The following is a 20,835-nucleotide window of genomic DNA, read 5'->3' as shown; positions in this document are numbered from 1 at the left end:
CAAATTTCTGGGCATAGAGTTTCTGGTAGTATTCAGAGATGATCTCTTGTATCTCTGTGGGATCAGTATTATTTCCCCTTTATCATTTCTGATTGAGGTTACCAGAGATTTTACTTTTCTATTTCTCATTAGTCTGGCCAATGGTTTATCTATTTTATTTATTTTTTCAAAAAACCAACTCTGGTTTCATTAATTTTCTGAATGATTCTTTTGTTTTCAATTTCATTGATATCTGATTTGATTTTGGATATTTCTTTTCTTCTACTGAGTTTAGGCTTAGATTGTTCTTCTTTTTCCAATTCCATAAGATCGCTTGTGAGCTTATTGATGCGCTCTCTTTCTGTTTTTCGAATGTAGGCATCTAAAGCGATGAATTTTCCTCTCAAAACTGCTTTTGCAGTATCCCACAGGTTTTGGTAGCTTGTGTCTTCATTGTTGTTATGCTCAAGGAAGTTAATGATTTCCTGTTTTATTTCTTCCTGCACCCATCTGTTATTCAACAGAAGATTGTTTAATTTCCATGCCTTTGTGTGGGGTTGAGCGTTTTTGTTAGAGTTGAGTTCCACCTTTAGTGCCTTATGGTCTGAGAAGATACAAGGTAAAATTTCAATTCTTTTGATTCTGTTGATATTTGTTTTGTGTCCCAGAATATGATCAATTTTGGAGAATGTTCCATGGGGTGATGAGAAGAATGTATATTCTTTATCTTTGGGATGGAGTGTTCTACATGCGTCTATCAAGCACAGTTGTTCTAGGGTCTCATTTAAATCTCTTATATCTTTGTTTAATTTCTGTTTAGAGGATCTGTCCAGCTCTGTAAGAGGGGTGTTAAGGTCCCCTGTTATTATGATATTATCAGATATCATATTGTTCAGACTGAGTAAGGTCTGCTTCAAGAATCTGGGAGCATTTAAATTGGGTGCATAAATATTTAGAATTGAAACATCTTCTTGTTGTATTTTTCCCTTGACCAATATAAAGTGACCATCTTTGTCTTTTTTGACTTTAGTTGCTTTAAATCCACATGAATCTGAAAATAAGATTGCAACTCCTCTTTTCTTCTGGATGCCATTTGCCTGAAAAATTGTCATCCAACCCTTGACTCGGAGCTTTAATTTGTCTTTTGAAACCAGGTGTGTTTCTATGCAGACAGCAAATGGATGGCTTGTGTTTTTTAATCCAGTCAGCCAATCTATGTCTCTTCAGTGGGGAATTCAAGCCATTAACGTTTATTGAGATAATTGATAAGTGTGGTAGTATTCTACTCTTGTTATTTTGTGAGAGTCCATTGCTTAGTTTTATCTTTTGCATCAGTGTGGAGGTTAGGTTCTGTCCTTTAATTTCTGAGTTGTTTCTTTGCTGCTATCCATTGTGGTTGTCAGTGTGCAGAACAGGTTGAAATATTTCCTGTAGAGCTGGTCTTGTTGTGGTGAATTTCCTCAATGTTTGTATATCTGTAAATGATTTGATTTCTCCGTCAATTTTTAAGCTTAGCTTAGCAGGGTATAGAATTCTGGGCTGGAAATTGTTCTGTTTAAGTAGATTAAAGGTAGATGACCATTGTCTTCTTGCTTGGAAAGTTTCATTAGAGAAGTCTGTGGTCACTCTGATGGATTTGCCCCTGTAGGTCTACTGGCGCTTACTCCTGGCAGCTTGCAGAATCTTTTCTTTTGTCTTGACTTTGGACAGGTTCATCACAATGTGTCTTGGAGAAGCTCGGTTAGAGTTGAGGCGACCTGGGGTCCAATATCCCTCTGAAAGCAATGTGTCAGAATCTTTGGTGATATTTGGGAAATTTTCTTTTATGATATTCTCTAGTATGGCTTCCATTCCTCTGGGGCATTCTTCTTCCCCTTCTGGGATTCCTATAACTTGTATGTTGGAATGCTTCATAAAGTCCCATAATTCTGACAGTGAACGTACTGCTTTCTCTTTCTTCTTTTCTGCCTCTTTTACTATCTGAGTTATCTCAAGAATTTTGTTTTCTACCTCTGAAATTCTTTCTTCTGCATGGTCTAACCTGTTGCTGATACTTTCCATTGCATCTTTAAGTTCCGTAATTGACTGTTTCAGTTCCTTCAGCTCTGCTATACCCTTTTTATATTCTTCATATCATTCATCTCTTATTTGATTCTGTTTTTGGATTTCCTTTTGCTTGTTTTACACTTTATTAACAGTTTCCTTTATTGTTTCCATCATTTGTTTCATTGTTTTCAACATGTGTATTCTAAGTTCCCTTTCTGTCATTCCTAACATTTCTTTATAGGTGGAATCCTCTGCATTAGCTACCTCATGGTCCCTTGGCGGTGTTTTTCTGGACTGGTTCTTCATGTTGCCTGGAGTTTTCTGCTGATTCTTCCTCATGGGTGATTTCTTTTATCTGTTTTCTTGCCCTAATTTTCCTTTCACTTCCTCTTGCTCTTTAAGTTCTTGTGCCTGTGGACTAAGGGTTAGATGAGTCCTTTGGTACAGGACCAGAAGGGTGAGAAGGTTGAAGAGCAAGAAAGGGATTAAGGAAAGGAGGACCGAGTGAAAAGAAAAAAATAATAGAGAAAGGAGAGGGGGTGGGTAAAAAGAATATTGACAAAAAGAAGAGAGGCACAGAAAGAGGGAGACAGAGCAATATAGGTGTACAGTAGGGTACTTTGACACAACTTAAAAAAAAAACCACCTTCTGGGGGTGCGCAGTTGGGTGGTTCCCTTCAGGTCAGCAGCTCTTTGCTAACCTGATCAGACATAGTACCCCACCTCCACCAAGTAGAGAGGAAAGACAAAAATGCTATAAATCAAACCAAACAGAAAACTTTACGGGATAAAATTGGGTGAAAAAGCAAATAATAGCAATAGAAACACTAGCGAAAATTAAGTTCTAGTTATTAAAAAAGGCAGCAATGGGAAATTATAATTAAACTAGAAATATTGAGAAAGAAAAAAGATCTGTACGGAAAAGGTTGAAATTAAAAAACAAAACAACATCAAGGACATCAAAATAAACAAAAAAACAACCAAAAAAAAAAAAAACACACACAAAAAACAAAAACAAAAATAAATCGGAAAAAACAAAACACAACCAAAAACAAAGCAGTATGTATATGTTGTTGAATATTGTCTGGGCAACATGTGGTCTTCTGGGGTATGAGATGTTAATCACAGTTCTGATACGACTGGAGGCTACTAATTTGTCAAGCCTCAGGAGGTAGACACCCTAAATCTCTCTTCAGCCCATTTAAAATGCACTTTGAACTTGTAAACTTGCTGAGCAGAAGCTTTCCCAGGAAAGTGCTTGTCACTGGAATCACTACTGAAGTGGCTATCCACTTACCCAGTGTGCCAAAACCGGTGTCACTCTGCCCTTAGGGTTAGGGCTGCAAGACGGCTCAGACCCCACCTTTAGGCTTCTCGGTCGCTGGGTTACCAGCTCCCACCCAATTCTAGCTCTGCAACCCTGAGGGTGGAACTTGCTGGGGCAGATCGCTCACAATGGCTCCCTGTGACCCACAGCCAAACACTATTAGCTCCGTCTGGCTCAGCGGCTCAGACTGGGGCCCTAGACAATGACCCAAGTTCTCCTCACTCCTGCTCAGGCTCTCCCCAAGGCAGTTCAAGTGAGTGCCAAGTCCAAAGACACCAAAACAGTTCACAGGTAAGGCCTTTCTGGTTTGCAGTCTTGCTGCTACTGAACTTACAGTTGCGGGCGGGTTTAGGCGGATTGAACACCCGTGACCACTTGCCGGTTTTCCACTGTTTTAGTCCTTCTCTTGGGGTCCAGAAGTCTCTCGCTGACTCTCTGTATCCTCATAGGGGTGTTGATAGGCAGATCCCACCAGCCAGAGATGCCTGGAGTCCTATCTCCCCGGACTCACGGTGCCCAGATGCAAGGAAGCTGTTAGTTGGCCACCATCTTGCTCTCCATTTCCCCTGGAGCAATGATTTTCAACCAGCATTCTATGGCACACTGGTGTGCCATGAAATTTATTTATTTTTTTACAGGTGCCTGCCACAACTCCTGGCTATTTTTTTTTGTTGTTGTTGTTGCAATTTGACCAGGGCCGGGTTTGAACCTGCCACCCTCAGTATATGGGGCTGGCACCCAACTCATTAAGCCATAGGTGCCACCCTGCCATGAAAATTTTTAAAGATCATTAATTAAATTATTCTCAAGAGAAGTTAAAAGCATAGTAAGTATATTCTTTTTTTTTTACTCTTTTTTTTTTTTTTTTTGGTCAACATAATTTAAATCTGCCGTAGTAGTTTAACTATAGGTTCAAGTATGTCATGAGACAGAAAAGGTTGAAAAACACTGGACTAGAGGGAAGTGTAGAATGTGGTGAAGGCAGTTGGAGACAAGTTTTAGTCCTATTAATATCTAGAGCAAGGAGGTACATGAGAAGGCTGGATTTGGTGCTCATTTCCGGTTTATCCTTGACTCAGTGGAAGTCATAGGAATGGCTAGATTTTCAGGGGAGCATTGTTGAAGTTAGAGAAGGACCTTACTGGCCTTCAGATTGCAACAATGAATAGGAAGTCACCCTTGTTTATAAAATTGGGGCAAAATATCACCCAGCTACCTTCCTTTTCCCCACCAGCTGCCTTCCTTCTCCTCACAGAAAATGAGACTTGTCAGGGCAGTGCCTGTGGCTCAGTGGGTAGGGCGCCCATATACCAAGGGTGGTGGGTTCAAACCCGGCCCCGGCCAAACTGCAACAAAAAATAGCTGGGTATTGTGGTGGGCGCCTGTAGTCCCAGCTACTCCGGAGACTGAGGCAGGAGAATTGCTTAAGCCCAGGAGTTGGAGGGTGCTGGGAGCTGTGACACCATGGTACTCTACCGTGGGCGATAAAGTAAGCCTCTGTCCCTTAAAAAAAAAAAAAGAAAGAAAATGAGACTTCTTTTCTAGAAAAATAAGATCATAACCTTTGAATATCCAGGTGGAGCTGTTAGAAGAGCTCTGTTGGCTATATGAAATCAGACCTTTGAGAAGTCTGGCCTGGAGCCAGCAGCCATGTGGATGGTAACGGAAACCATGCTTGTGTGTGAGGTCCCTTGAGAACAGAGTGGACTCTGCAGAGAGAGGGTCTAGATCTTAAGCCCAGAGGAATTCAGGCATTCAGAAGGATTTCCTGAGGTTGTGCTGAAGAAGGAGAAACCTCAGAGCCCCCTGAGAAGAGGATCCAGAGAAGGAGGAGGAGAAGACCCAGTCTTGTGGGGTGTTTTGGATGCTCAGATATGAGTGTGGAATTGGCTTACATAATTCTGGAGGTTGGCAAGTCCAGAATCTGAAGGGTAGGCTTCAAAGGGCAGGCTGGAGATGAAGGGAAGAGTTGGCGTTGCAGCTCAAGTGTGGTGGCAGTCTTCTGCAGAATTCCCTCTTCTGTTGGGGAACCTCAGTCTTTTCCTTTAAGACCGTCAACTGACTGGAGGAGGCCCATCCATGCCATGCACTGTAATCTGCTTTCCTCAAAGTTCACTACCTGTAAATATTAATCATATCTAAAAAATACCTTCACAGCAACATCCAGACTTGTTTGACCAAATATCTGGGTACTACAATCTAGCCAAGTTGGTATGCAAAATTTACATCACAACCGTTCAGTCTGGATGAGGGTAGAGGCGTTCTGAAGTGTTCACAGAAGATGATCAGAGGTTGGACCAGGGTGATGGTGTCAGAGGCCCATGTGAAGGAAGCAATCACAGATTTATGGCGTTTCCTATTTGTCCTGTTTGTCTGAGATCTCTGGCAGCAATTAGCCGCATATGTGCAGAGTTTAAAAAAAAGTGTTGGCATTAAAATCAGAATAAAATGTTATGCTTCTTTTTTTGTTTATTATATTACAACACCTCTTGAGTCTTGTTTCTTGTGTTATGTTTCTTTGCTACTTTTTGCTCCTTAACTTTTTTTTTTTTTTGCATTGGCTTATCTACTTCTGCCCATCTTGAGGCAAATCAAATAGGTAGTGCCATAAAGTCAGTCATGTTTAAAATAAAACCAACATGATCAGCATCCCCTCCCACCAAAATAAACACAAAAATTCTGCTTTCTTTTTCCATGTTCAGTTGTCATACTTTTGAGAGGCAGGGAGGGTAAATTTTAAGAGTTAAAAATAGTTCCTCAAGCTTGTTAATAACTGACCTATAAATCAAATCCAGGGGTCCTGGCCCCAAATCTTTCTTTGTCACACTGATTCCTTAAGTCCTTATTAAAAAATCATTAAACAGTCTAGGTTCATTGATCTGGGGATTTAAAGGTGTAAGAATGAAGGAGAAAGAAAGTTGGTGAATTCTCCATTCTCTGATTTAATATACAGAGTTGTTAACTTCTCAGGTTTTTTTCCCTAGGTCTTTTGGAGGTGATAGAGTGTAAGGACTGGAAAAGTATCTCTTGGCGCTAGTGTTTGGGAACAGTTATATTTCTAGGTCCTGCAGCCACCAAGTTACAGGTTAATTTGTATGAAGGAAAATTTTGTTACATTTTTATTTCAGATGGAAAAATGAAAGATTTTTAAAAGACAGATAAAGGTTTATATGGGACAGTTTTTTTTTCCTGTTTGAGTTTTTGTGATATTTTGACAGAAGTAGGAGGAATAATAAGGCTATTAGCATTCCCTTCTCTGGTTTTGTAAAATTTACCACTGAAGTCTGAATGTCACAGTCTTATAGTGACTTGTCATGGCCTGCTGCATCATCCCTTAAAACAGTGGTTCTCAACCTTCCTAATGCTGCAGCCCTTCGATACGATAGTTGCTGTGGGTCGCGACCCACAGGTTGAAAACCACTGCCTTAAAAGAATCAAAATACAATATGTCCAGTGCTTCCTAAAATAGTAGGAGCAAGACCCTGTCTCAAGACAGGTGAGAATGCATTGTGATTGGCATTGGAACATCCAAGTTGGACACTTTTTTATTTTGCAAATATCTTAAACGTCAGAAGAAATATAAATAACAGGCACATACCACACCATTTTCTAGATTATTTCTTAAATAATCCCCATGTGTTAATGCCTAAATTGTTTTATAATTAAGATATTAATTATGCTTTACCAGTGAAAATATAAGTAGAGGAATAGATGCAGGCCAAAAGGTGGAATCAACCATTTTTTTTTTTTTTTTTTTTTGTAGAGACAGAGTCTCACTTTATGGCCCTCGGTAGAGCTCCGTGGCCTCACACAGCTCACAGCAACCTCCAACTCCTGGGCTTAAGCGATTCTCTTGCCTCAGCCTCCCAAGTAGCTGGGACTATAGGCGCCCGCCACAACGCCCAGCTATTTTTTTTAGTTGCAGTTTGGCCAGGGCCAGGTTTGAACCCGCCACCCTTGGTATATGGGGCCGGCGCCTTACGGACTGAGCCACAGGCGCCGCCCTGGAATCAACCATTTTTCTATCTGAGTATTAGTTTGTCCATTTGTAGGATGGAGATGACACTATATAACTTCTCTAAAAAGCAAGACACAGGGTAAAGCTCTAAGACGGGTATGAATTGCTCCCAGTGCGACATCAGGCTCAGGCACTCATGACTGACAGCAGTTGGCAGATAAAACTTTCATGTGTTTGGCAAACCTGAAAATGTCACCTGTGCCAGGCAAAGCAATGCCTCTGTGTGGCTCACCAAGGACCCTGACTCAAATCTCCCTTAGTGAGTAAGGGTGTAGGACAGCGTGGGGGTGGTGATCAAGTGAGACACGGGGCATTGATCATGGAACCACTAGCTTCTGCCCTGTGTGACCACCTGTGCTGTCCACCGGGAGGAGAGGTCTCCTCTGTTCTTCCACCCTGGGCGGCAGGAGGTCTGGAGCGGCCTGGAAGAATAAAAGTGGAGAGGTGAAGCCTACATTTCTCACTCTTTCCCTACCCTGCACTTCAAAAATAGGAAGCTTATTAAAGCATTGGTTGCAAAACATTTTTGTTTGGATTCTAGTTTATGTTGTTTTCATTCCTTTAGTAAGATAAATTATTCCTTTCACAATATTTACAGAAGTAAATATTCATCACATTTACTGTTAAAATGTGGGTAGAAAAAACACTCAGAAAAGGAACAAGAAACCCGTGTGATAACTTCTGGGCCTCATGTTAAGCCCCTCATTGATGAGATGACCTCAGAAGCAGTGTGGCTGACATTGCCCGTGGTCTCCCCAGTCGTGAAGTTCCCATCTAGAGACACAGGTACACACAGACCTGCCCTTCCCTTCCTTTGATGCACTGGACTGCAGAGGTTGATCCCTTTGGTCACAGTGTGTCTTAGTCATTGCATGAAGTCCTCTGTGGATGTACCAGACACCATCCAGTATGAGTTCATTTAAACCGCTCCAATCTTCAACAAGTTCAGCAGAAATTCTTCAAAGTATAAGACATGTGGGCGTAATCCTTCCCTAATTTTGAATACTGGGATAGATTCTGTTCACGTTTTGGTGGCTTTGATCCTAGCATTCATCTTGAGGGAATTGGATCATCACCATTCCTTTAAGTCACATGGGCCTATTTTTTTTTTTTTTTGTCTCAGAGTTTGGTGATTATTTGTTTACTTAGGAGACTAATCCTAGCATTCTGGGAGGCCAAGGTGGGAGGTTTGCTTGAGGCCAGGAGTTTGAGACCAGCCTGAGCAAAAGCAAAACCCTGTCTATACTAAAAATAGAAAAATTATCCCAGGCATGGTGGTATGCACCTATGGTCTCAGCTACTCTTGGGAGGAGGCTGAGGCAGGAGGCGTTGTGCCCCAAAGTTTGGGTTCCAGTGAGCTGTGATGATGCCACTGCATTCCAGCCTGGGTGATAGAGCAAGACCCTGTCTCAAACACAACAATAACAACAAAAAAGAAAACAACCACCAAAAAACATGTATGGGACTTACATGCTAAAATCCATAAAACTCACTTTTATTTTTTCCTTTTCTCTATTTTTGGGATTTATTTTCAATTTTTGTTGATTTCTGTTATCATTTTTTCCCCTTTGCTTGCTTTGGGTTTATTTTGCTTTTCTTTTTTCTAGGTTCTCGAAGTAGGAGCTCAGATCATTGATTTGAGACTTTTCTTTATTTAAACAAATGTTCATTCACTGCTGCGTGTTTTCCTCTTGGCACTACTATTGCTGTGTCTCACAAATTTTCATAAGCTGTAGTTTTATTTTCTTTCAGATCAATGCATTTGTAAAATTTTCCTTAGACCCAGGGATTATTTACAAGTGTATTGCTTTGTTTTCAGGTGTTTGGAGATTTTCCTGTTATCTTTCAGTTGTTGACTGCTTGTTTGAGTCCATTATGATTGGAGAACTCACTTGGTATGATTTTCATTCTTTTAAATTTTTTGAGGTTTGTTTGTTTTCTGATGGCCCAGATTGTGGCCTATCTTGGCATATGTTTTGTGGACACTTAAAAATATTGTAAATTCTGCTGTTCTGTGGTGCATGTGCTATAAATGTTGATTAGATCTTGTTAGTGGATGGTGGTGTTGAATTGTTTTATATCCTCTCTGATTTTTTTTTTTTTTTGGTTTAGCTATTCTATCAATTGTTGCAAAGGGCATGTTAAAGTTTCCAACCATAATTCTGAATTTGCTTATTGTCCTTTTAGTTCTATCAGTTTTTACTTCATCTATTGCTTTGATAGTTGATGCATATAGATTAGGATTACAATGCCTTCTTGATAGCGTGACCTTTTTATCATCATATAATGTTCCTCTCTTATCTGGTTGTTTTTTTTGGTCTGAAGTTTATCTTTTTTGATATTAATATAGCCACACCTTGTTTCTTTTTATTAAGTTTTGCATAATTTAATTCCAACATTCCTACATCATTATATTTGAAATGAATTTCTTGTAGACAGCATATGGATGGGTCATATTTTTATATCCACTCTGTGTTTTAATTGTTGTATTTAGGCCATTTATGTTTTATGTAATTATTGATCTATTAGGGCTCAAATGTTCCTCCTTTTTTTTGTTTGTTCACTTTGTTTTTTGTTTTTCTTTTTTACTTTTCTTGACTTTCTATAGGTTACTTGAATATTTTTTAGAATTTATTTTTATTTATATATAGTTAAAAATAATTTTTTAAACAGACAGGTCTTGCTCTGTCACCCAGGCAGGAGTGCAGTGGTGTAATCATAGGTCACTGTACCCTTAGATTCCTGGAGCCAAGTATTCCCCCTGGATCAGCCTCCAGGAGTAGCTCTGACTACAGATATGCATCCTTATACCAGGTTAATTTTTAAATATTTTGTAGAAATGGGGTGTTTCTATATTTCCCAGGTTAGTCTTAAACTTCTGGCCTCAAGCAATCCTCTTGCTTTAGCCTCTCAAAATGCTAGAATTACAGGTGTGAGCCACTGCACCCAGCATATGGGTCATATTTAAAATATATCTACTTACACAGCATTTTTGTGGTTATGGTAGGTGTTTTATTATATATGCATAAATTGTTACAGTGTACTGATGCCATTATTTTACCAGTTCAAATGAGTGTTGATATCTTACCTGTTTTACCATCCCTTTATTTTCACTGTTTATAATGTAATTATCTTAAATATGTCCTCTTTATACATTTAGAATCACATCAGACAGGGGTATAATTTTTGCTTCTTACCATCAAACATAATTTAGAAAACTTGAGAGGAAATCTTTCATGTACATCCATCTATTTTCTTGCTAAAATTTTTCTTCTTCCCTAAAGTTCCAAGATTCCTTCTTTTAATGTTTTCTTTCTGCTTAGAGAACTTTAGCCATTGTTTTAGGGTGGGTCTGCTATGACAAATTATCTTAGTATTTCTTCATCTGAGAATGGGTTGATTCCCCTTCATTCTTTTTTTTGAGACAGTCTCACTATGTTGCCCTCAGTAGAGTGCCATAGCATCACGGCTCACAGCAACTTCAAACTCTTAGACTTAAGCAATTCTCTTGCCTCAGTCTCCCAAGTAGCTGGGACTACAGGTGCCCACAATGCCCGGCTATGTTTTGCAGTTGTCATTGTTTAGCAGGCCTGAATCAGCCTTAAACCCTCCATCCTTGGTGTATGTGGCCAGCACCCTACTCACTGAGCTACCATAACTAAGCCTCCCCTTCATTCTTGAAAGATATTTTCTTTTTCTTTTTTTTTTTCTAGTTTTTTTTTTTGGCCAGGGCTGGGATTGAACCTGCCACCTCCGGCATATGGGGCCGGTGTCCTACTCCTTTGAGCCACAGGTGCTGCCCATTGAAAGATACTTTCAAGAGATAGAATTATGGACTGACTGCTCTTTTCTTTCAGTGATTGAAAAATATTGTGTCTCCAGATTTTGGCTTCCATAGTTTCTAATGAGAAATCTGCTCTTATTAAAATTGTTTCCCCCCTAGAGGTAAAGCGTTGTTTATTGCTCACTTCTTTTATGTATTTTTCTTTGTTTTCAGAAGTTTAACTATAATATACCTTGATAAAGATTTCCTGGATTTATCCATTTTGGAATTCACTTAACTTCTTATATCTGTTGTTATCTCTTTTGCCAAATACGTGAAGTTTTCACACAAGAGACAATAAAACTTTTCTACTATTTCATCCAGCAATATTGTTTTTTAGGATTTCATTCTAAGGAACTGATTACTGATGTGTGTAAAAATTTATTTATAGATAGACATAGAAATACTTACCATTATCTTTACACTGTCAAGAAACTGGAAAATTGTAAAAGGTCCAAAGTAATACGAGTTATTGCTCATTAATTAACTACTTCTATACAATCATTAAGTGGCATGTGAAAGAATAAATAATGACATAAAAATGATTAAAATATTTGAAATTTTAGTTCTACTCATATCTGTGTAACCTTCAGTCAAGTACTTATTTGTACTTCAATTTTCTTATTTGTAAGATGAAGGATAGTGATAGAACCTGTTTTATAATGTTTTGTGAGTAATTCATCAGTTAGTATACATCAAGAACGTTGAAGAGTATGTACCACAATAAATGATATATAAAAGCCAATTATTATTATTATCACTATTTGAAAGGTACTAGACGTTACATTTCAAGAGTTGACAATAGAATTATTTAGATGTAAGATTTCATGGTGTTTATTTCTTTTTGTACTCATCTCTATTTCTACTTCTTTTAAACAAACAATATTAATAATAAAAAGTCTTTAACAAAAAATGCATAATTAACCAAAATTTGAGAAAACTATTGATAAATATTATATATTATGTATGTACATATAGGAGGTCTGACAATTAATATGGTGAACTCATCTTAGGAAAAGTGCTACACACTTCATTGGTTGGTGAATACTGTCATGTTCACCTCTGAAGTACTCCCCTTGGGAACCTAGGCACTGATGCTAGCACCTGGTCCACACTTCATAGCAATGTTGGAACTCTTCCTGGAATGGCCATTATATGAGGTATGACAATTAACTTTGTGAACCTGCTAACATGCACTTAATATTGGCAGCATTGTATGAACAACTTGGTAAGGTTTCATAATCTTGGTATATCAGTGTCTCACAGATGTGTTCATGTCAATATATGATACAGTCTTTTTTTTTTTATTGTTGGGGATTCATTGAGGGTACAATAAGCCAGTTACACTGATTGCAATTGTTAGGTAAACTCCCTCTTGCAATCATGTCTTGCCCCCATGAAGTGTGACACACACTAAGGCCCCCCCCTCCATCCCTCTTTCTGCTTCTCCCCCATAACCTTAATTGTCATTAATTGTCCTCATATCAAGATTGAGTACATAGGATTCATGCTTCTCCATTCTTGTGATGCTTTACTAAGAATAATGTCTTCCACTTCCATCCAAGTTAATACGAAGGATGTAAAGTCTCCATTTTTTTAAATGGCTGAATAGTATTCCATGGTATACATATACCACAGCTTGTTAATCCATTCCTGGGTTGGTGGGCATTTAGGCTGTTTCCACATTTTGGCGATTGTAAATTGAGCTGCAATAAACAGTCTAGTACAAGTGTCCTTATGATAAAAGGATTTCTTTCCTTCTGGGTAGATGCCCAGTAATGGGATTGCAGCATCAAATGGGAGGTCTAGCTTCAGTGCTTTGAGGTTTCTCCATATTTCCTTCCAGAAAGGTTGTACTAGTTTGCAGTCCCACCAGCAGTGTAAAAGTGTTCCCTTCTCTCCACATCCACACTAGCATCTGCAGTTTTTAGATTTTGTGATGTGGGCCATTCTCACTGGGGTTAGATGATATCTCAGGGTTGTTTTGATTTGCATTTCTCTAATATATAGAGATGATGAACATTTTTTCATGTGTTTGTTAGCCATTCATCTGTCATCTTTAGAGAAAGTTCTATTCATGTCTCTTGCCCATTGATATATGGGATTGTTGGCCTTTTTCATGTGGATTAATTTGAGTTCTCTATAGATCCTAGTTATCAAGCTTTTGTCTGATTGAAAATATGCAAATATCCTTTCCCATTGTGTAGGTTGTCTCTTTGCTTTGGTTATTGTCTCCTTAGCTGTACAGAAGCTTTTCAGTTTAATGAAGTCCCATTTGTTTATTTTTGTTGTTGCAATTGCCATGGCAGTCTTCTTCATGAAGTCTTCCCCCAGGCCAATATCTTCCAGTGTTTTTCCTATGCTTTCTTGGAGGATTTTTATTGTTTCATGCCTTAAAGTTAAGTCCTTTATCCATCTTGAATCAATTTTTGTGAGTGGGGAAAGGTGTGGGTCCAGTTTCAGTCTTTTACATGTAGACATCCAGTTCTCCCAACACCATTTATTGAATAGGGAGTCTTACCCCCAAGGTAAGTTCTTGTTTGGTTGATCAAAGATTAGGTGGTTGTAAGATGTTAGTTTCATGTCTTGGTGTTCAATTCGATTCCAAGTGTCTATGTCTCTGTTTTTGTGCCAGTACCATGCTGTCTTGAGCACTATGGCTTTGTAGTACAGACTAAAACCTGGTATGCTGATGCCCCCAGCTGTATTTTTATTACTAAGAACTGCCTTAGCTATACGGGGTTTTTTCTGGTTCCACACAAAACGCAGAATCATTTTTTCCAAATCTTGAAAGTACGATGTAGTTACTTTGATAGGAATGGCATTGAATAGGTAGATTGCTTTGGGAAGTATAGACATTTTAACAATGTTGATTCTTCCCATCCATGAGCATGGTATGTTCTTCCATTTGTTAATATCCTCTGCTATTTCCTTTCTGAGGATTTCATAGTTTTCTTTATAGAGGTCCTTCACCTCCTTCGTTAGGTATATTCCTAGGTATTTCATTTTCTTTGAAACTATGGTGAAGGGAGTTGTGTCCTTAATTAGCTTCTCATCTTGACTGTTATTGGTGTATACAAAGGCTACTGACTTGTGGACATTGATTTTATATCCTGAAACATTACTGTATTTTTTGATGACTTCTAGGAGTCTTGTGGTTGAGTCTTTGGGGTTCTCTAAGTATAAGATCATGTCGTCAGCAAAGAGGGAGAGTTTGACCTCCTCTGCTCCCATTTGGATTCCCTTTATTTCCTTGTCTTGCCTAATTGTATTGGCTAGAACTTCCAGCACTATGTTGAATAGTAAAGGTGACAGAGGACAACCTTGTCTGGTTCCAGTTCTAAGAGGAAAAGCTTTCAGTTTTACTCCATTCAGTAAAATATTAGCCGTGGGTTTGTCATAGATAGCTTCAATCAGTTTTAGAAATGTGCCACCTATGCCTATACTCTTCAGTGTTCTAATTAGAAAAGGATGCTGGATTTTATCAAATGCTTTTTCTGCATCTATTGAGAGGATCATGTGATCTTTATCTTTGCCTCTGTTAATATGGTGGATAACGTTTATAGACTTGCGTATGTGAAACCAGGCTTGCATCCCTGGGATGAAGCCTACTTGATCATGATGAATGACTTTTCTGATGATAAGCTATAATCTATTGGCTAGGATTTTGTTGAGAATTTTTGCATCTATATTCATGAGTGAGATTGGTCTTAAATTCTCCTTTTTGTTTGGGTCTTTTCCTGGTTTTGGTATCAGGGTGATGTTTACTTCATAGAATGTGTTGGGGAAGATTCCTTCTTCCTCAGTTTTTTGGAATAATTTCTGCAGTACAGGAATAAGCTCTTCCTTGAAGGTTTGATAGAATTCTGGAGTGAAGCCATCTGGACCAGGGCATTTTTTGGTTGGAAGCTTTTTTATTGTTTCTTTGATCTCAGTGCTTGAAATTGGTCTGTTCAGGAGGTCTATTTCTTCCTGGCTAAGTCTAGGAAGAGGGTGTGATTCCAAATATTGATCCATTTCCTTCACATTGTCAAATTTCTGGGCATAGAGTTTCTCGTAGTATTCAGAGATGATCTCTTGTATCTCTGTGGGATCAGTTGTTATTTCCCCTTTATCGTTTCTGATTGAGGTTACTAGAGATTTTACTTTTCTATTCCTCGTTAGTCTGGCCAATGGTTTATCTATTTTATTTATTTTTTCAAAAAACCAACTCCTTTTTTCATTAATTTTCTGAATAATTCTTTTGTTTTCAATTTCATTGATCTCTGATTTGATTTTGGATATTTCTTTTCTTCTACTGAGTTTAGGCTTAGATTGTTCTTCTTTTTCCAATTCCATAAGATCTCCTGTGAGATTGTTGATGTGCTCTCTTTCTGTTTTTCGAATGTAGGCATCGAAAGCGATGAATGTTCCTCTCAAAACTGCTTTTGCAGTATCCCACAGGTTTTGGTAGCTTGTGTCTTCATTGTTGTTATGCTCAAGGAAGTTAATGATTTCTGTTTTATTTCTTCCTGCACCCATCTGTTATTCAACAGAAGATTGTTTAATTTCCATGCCTTTGGGTGGGGTTGAGCATTTTTGTTAGAGTTGAGTTCCACCTTTAGTGCCTTATGGTCTGAAAAGATACAAGGTAAAATTTCAATTTTTTTGATTCTGTTGATATTTGTTTTGTGTCCCAGGATATGATCAATTTTGGAGAATGTTCCATGGGGTGATGAGAAGAATGTATATTGTTTATCTTTGGGGTGGAGTGTTCTACATGCGTCTATCAAGCATAGTTGTTCTAGGCTCTCATTTAAATCTCTGATATCTTTGTTTAATTTCTGTTTAGAGGATCTGTCCAGCTGTGTCAGAGGAGTGTTAAAGTCCCCTGTTATGATGGTATTATCAGATATCGTATTGCTCATACTGAGTAAGGTCTGCTTCAAGAATCTGGGAGCATTTAAATTGGGTGCATAAATATTTAGAATTGAAATGTCTTCTTGTTGTAGTTTTCCCTTGACCAATATAAAGTGACCATCTTTGTCTTTTTTGACTTTAGTTGCTTTAAATCCACATGTATCTGAAAATAAGATTGCAACTCCTCTTTTCTTCTGAATTCCCTTTGCCTGAAAAATTGTCTTCCAACCCTTGACTCGGAGCTTTAATTTGTCTTTTGAAGCCAGGTGTGTGTCTGGCAGACAGCAAATGGATGGCTTGTGTTTTTTAATCCAGTCAGCCAATCTATGTCTCTTCAGTGGGGAATTCAAGCCATTAACATTTATTGAGATAATTGATAAGTGCGGTAGTATTCTATTCGTCTTATTTGGTGAGAGTCCATTGCTTAGTTTTATCTGTTGCATCAGTGTGGAGGTTTGGTTCTGTCCTTTGATTTCTGAGTTCTTACTTTGCTGCTGATCCATTGTGGTGGTCAGTGTGCAGAACAGGTTGAAGTATTTCCTGTAGAGCTGGTCTTGTTGTGGCAAATTTCCTCAATGTTTATCCGTAAATGATTTGATGTCTCCGTCCATTTTAAAGCTTAGCTTAGCAGGGTACAGAATTCTGGGCTGGAAATTGTTCTGTTTAAGTAGATTAAATGTACATGACCATTGTCTTCTTGCTTGGAAAGTTTCATTAGAGAAGTCTGCGGTCACTCTGATGGATTTGCCCCTGTACGTCAACTGGTGCTTACTCCTGGCAGCTTGCATAATCTTTTCTTTTGTCTTGACTTTGGACAGGTTCATCACAATGTGTCTTGGAGAAGCTCGGTTAGAGTTGAGGTGACCTGGGGTCTGATATCCCTCTGAAAGCCGTGTGTCAGAATCTTTGGTGATATTTGGGAAATTTTCTTTTATAATATTGTCTAGTATGGCTTCCATTCCTCTGGGGCATTCTTCTTCCCCTTCTGGAATTCCTATAACTGGTATGTTGGAACGCTTCATAAAGTCCCATAATTCTGACAGTGAACGTTCTGCTTTCTCTCTCTTCTTTTCTGCCTCTTTTACTGTCTGAGTTATCTCAAGAACTTTGTCTTCTACCTCTGAAATTCTTTTTTCTGCATGGTCTAACCTGTTGCTGATACATTCCATTGCATCTTTAAGTTCCCTAATTGACTGTTTCAGTTCCTTCAGGTCTGCTGTATCCTTTTTATATTCTTCATATCGTTCATCTCTTATTTGATTCTGTTTTTGGATTTCCTTTTGGTTATTTTCCACTTTATTAGCAATTTCCTTCATTGTTTCCATCATTTCTTTCATTGTTTTCAACATGTGTATTCTAAATTCCCTTTCTGTCATTCCTAACATTTCTTTACAGGTGGAATCATCTGCAGTAGCTAGCTCATGGTCCCTTGGTGGGGTTGTTCTAGACTGGTTCTTCATGTTGCCTGGAGTTTTCTGCTGATTCTTCCTCATGAGTGATTTCTTTTATCTGTTTCCTTGCCCTAATTTTCCTGTCACTTCCCCTTGCTCTGTAAGTTCTTGTGCCTGTGGACTAAGGGTTACAGGACCAGAAGGGTGAGAAGGTTGAAGAACAAAAAAGGGATGAAAGAAAGGAGGACCGAGTTATAAGAAAAAAAAAGAAAAATATAGAAAGGAGAGGGGATGGGTATAAGGAATATTAACAAAAAGAAGAGAGGCACAGAAAGAGGGAGACAGGGCAATATAGGTGTACAGTAGGGTACTTTGACACAATCTTAAAAAAAACCCACCTTCTGGGAGTGCCCAGTTTGGTGTTTCCTTTGAAGTCAGCAGCTCCTTGCTAACCTGATCAGACACAGTACTCCACCTCCACCAAGTAGAGAGGAAAGAGAAAAATGGTATAAATCAAACCAAAACAAGCAAACAGAAAACTTTATGGGGATAAAATTGGGTGAAAAACCAAATGGTAGCGGTAGAAACACTAGCAAAAATGAAGTTCTAGTTATTAAAAAAGGCAGCAATGGCAAATTATAATTAAAGTAGAAAAATTGAGAAAGAAAAAGGGATCTGTATGGAAAAGACTGAAATTAAAAAACAAAAGAACATCAACAACGTCAAAATAAACCAAAAAAAGAACCAAACAAAAAAAAAAGAAAAAAATACACAACGAAAAACAAAGGAGTTTGTATATGTTATTGAATATTGTCTGGGCAACATGTGGTCTTCTGGAGTATGAGATGGTAATCACAGTTCTGATACAACTGGAGGCTGCTGATTTCTCAAGCCCCAGCAGGTAGACACCCTAAGTCTCTCTTCAGCCCACTTAAAGGCACTTTGAACTTGTAAACTTGCTGAGCAGAAGCTTTCCCAGCTTTCTCGCTGGAATCACTGCTGAAGTGGCTATCCACTTACCCAGAGTGCCAAAACCGGTCTCACTCTGCCCCCGAGGGTTAGGGCTGCAAGGCGGCTCAGACCCCACCCTTAGGCTACTTGGTTGCTGGGTTACCAGCTCCCACCCATTTCTAGCTCTGCGACCCTGAGGGTGGAGCTTGCCAGGGCAGATCACTGACAATGTTTCCGTGTGACCCACTGCCAAACACTATTAGCTCCGTCTGGCTCAGTGGCTCAGACTGGGGCCCTAGACAACGGCCAAAGTTCTCCGCACTCCCACTCAGGCCTTCCCCAAGGCAGTTCAACTCAGTGCCAAGTCCAAGGACACCAAAACAGTTCACAGGTAAGGCCTTTCTGGTTTGCAGTCTCGCTGCTACTGAACTTACAGTTGTGGGCGGGTTTAGATGGATTGAACACACGCGACCACTTGCCGGTTTTCCACTGTTTTAGTCCTCCTCTTGGGGTCCAGAAGTCTCTCGCTGACTCCTTGTATCCTCATAGGTGTGATGATAGGCAGATCCCACCAGCCAGAGATGCCTGGAGTCCTATCTTCCCAGCCCCACCGTGCCCAGTTGCAAGGAAGCTGTTACTCGGCCGCTATCTTGCTCTGCCTCTATGATACTGTCTTGCTGAGTGGCGTTCAATATTGTTTTTGCATGTCATGAAACTACAGCTCTGAGGTCATGCATGTATGTGCATACATGTAGGCAAAATAAGCAAAAGTCCAGGGCACTTTTTTTTTTTTTTTAATTGTTGGGGATTCATTGAGGGTACAATAAGCCAGGTTACACAGATTGCATTTGTTAGATAAAGTCCCCCTTGTAATCCTGTCTTGCCCCCAAAAGGTGTGGCACACACCAAAGCCCCACCTCCCTCCATCCTACCCTCTCTCTGCTCTTCCTTTCTCCACCCCTTCCTCCTTCTTTCTCTCTCTGCTCTACCCTTCCACCACACCTACCATGACCTTAATTGTCATTAATTGTCCTCATAGCAAAATTGAGTACATAGGATTCATGCTTCTCTATTCTTGTGATGGTTTACTAAGAATAATGTCTTCCACTTCCATCCAGGTTAATATGAAGGATGTAGTCTTCATTTTTTAAATGGCTGAATAGTATTACATGGTATACACATACCACAGCTTGTTAATCCATTCCTGGGTTGGTGGGCATTTAGGCTGTTTCCACATTTTGGCGATTGTAAATTGAGCTGCAATAAACAGTCTAGTATAAATGTCCTTATGATAAAAGGATTTTTTCCTTCTGGGTAGATGCCCAGTAATGGGATTGCAGGATCAAATGGGAGGTCTAGCTTGAGTGCTTTGAGGTTTCTCCATACTTCCTTCCAGAAAGGTTGTACTAGTTTGCAGTCCCACCAGCAGTGTAAAAATGTTCCTTTCTCTCCACATCCACGCCAGCATCTGCAGTTTTGAGATTTTGTGATGTGGGCCATTGTCACTGGGGTTAGATGATATCTCAGGGTTGTTTTGATTTGCATTTCTCTAATATATAGAGATGACGAACGTTTTTTCATATGTTTGTTAGCTATTCATCTGTCTTCTTTAGAGAAGGTTCTATTCATGTCTCTTGCCCATTGATATGTGGGATTGTTGGCTTTTTTCATGTGGATTAATTTGAGTTCTCTTTAGATCCTAGTTATCAAGCTTTTGTCTGATTGAAAATATGCAAATATCCTTTCCCATTGTGTAGGTTGTCTCTTTGCTTTGGTTGTTGTCTCCTTGGCTGTACAGAAGCTTTTCAGTTTAATGAAGTCCCATTTGTTTATTTTTGTTGTTGTTGCAATTGCCATGGCAGTCTTCTTCATGAAGTCTTTCCCCAGGCCAATATCTTCCAGTGTTTTTCCTATGCATTCTTTGAGGATTTTTATTGTTTCCTGCCTTAAATTTAAATCCTTTATCCATCTTGAATCAATTTTTGTGAGTGGGGAAAGGTGTGGGTCCAGTTTCAGTCTTTTACATGTGGATATCCAGTTTTCCCAACACCATTTATTGAATAGGGAGTCTTTCCCCCAAGGTATGTTCTTGCTTTGTTTATCAAAGATTAGGTGGATATAAAATGTTAGTTTCATTTCATGGTTTTCTATTGGATTCCATGTGTCTATGTCTCTATTTTTGTGCCAGTACCATGCTGTCTTGACCACTATGGCTTTGTAGTACAGCCTGAAATCTGGTATGATGATGCCTCCAGCTTTATTTTTATTACTAAGAACTTCGTTAGGTATATGGGTTATTTTTTTTTCTGGTTCCATATATAAATGCAGAATCATTTTTTCCAAATCTCGAAAGTATGATGTTGGTATTTTAATAGGAATGGCATTGAATAGGTAGATTGCT

This window comes from Nycticebus coucang, chromosome 3, assembly GCF_027406575.1.
Source record: "Nycticebus coucang isolate mNycCou1 chromosome 3, mNycCou1.pri, whole genome shotgun sequence".
In the NCBI taxonomy this organism is placed as follows: Eukaryota; Metazoa; Chordata; class Mammalia; order Primates; family Lorisidae; genus Nycticebus; species Nycticebus coucang.
This window is presented reverse-complemented; position numbering follows the sequence as displayed.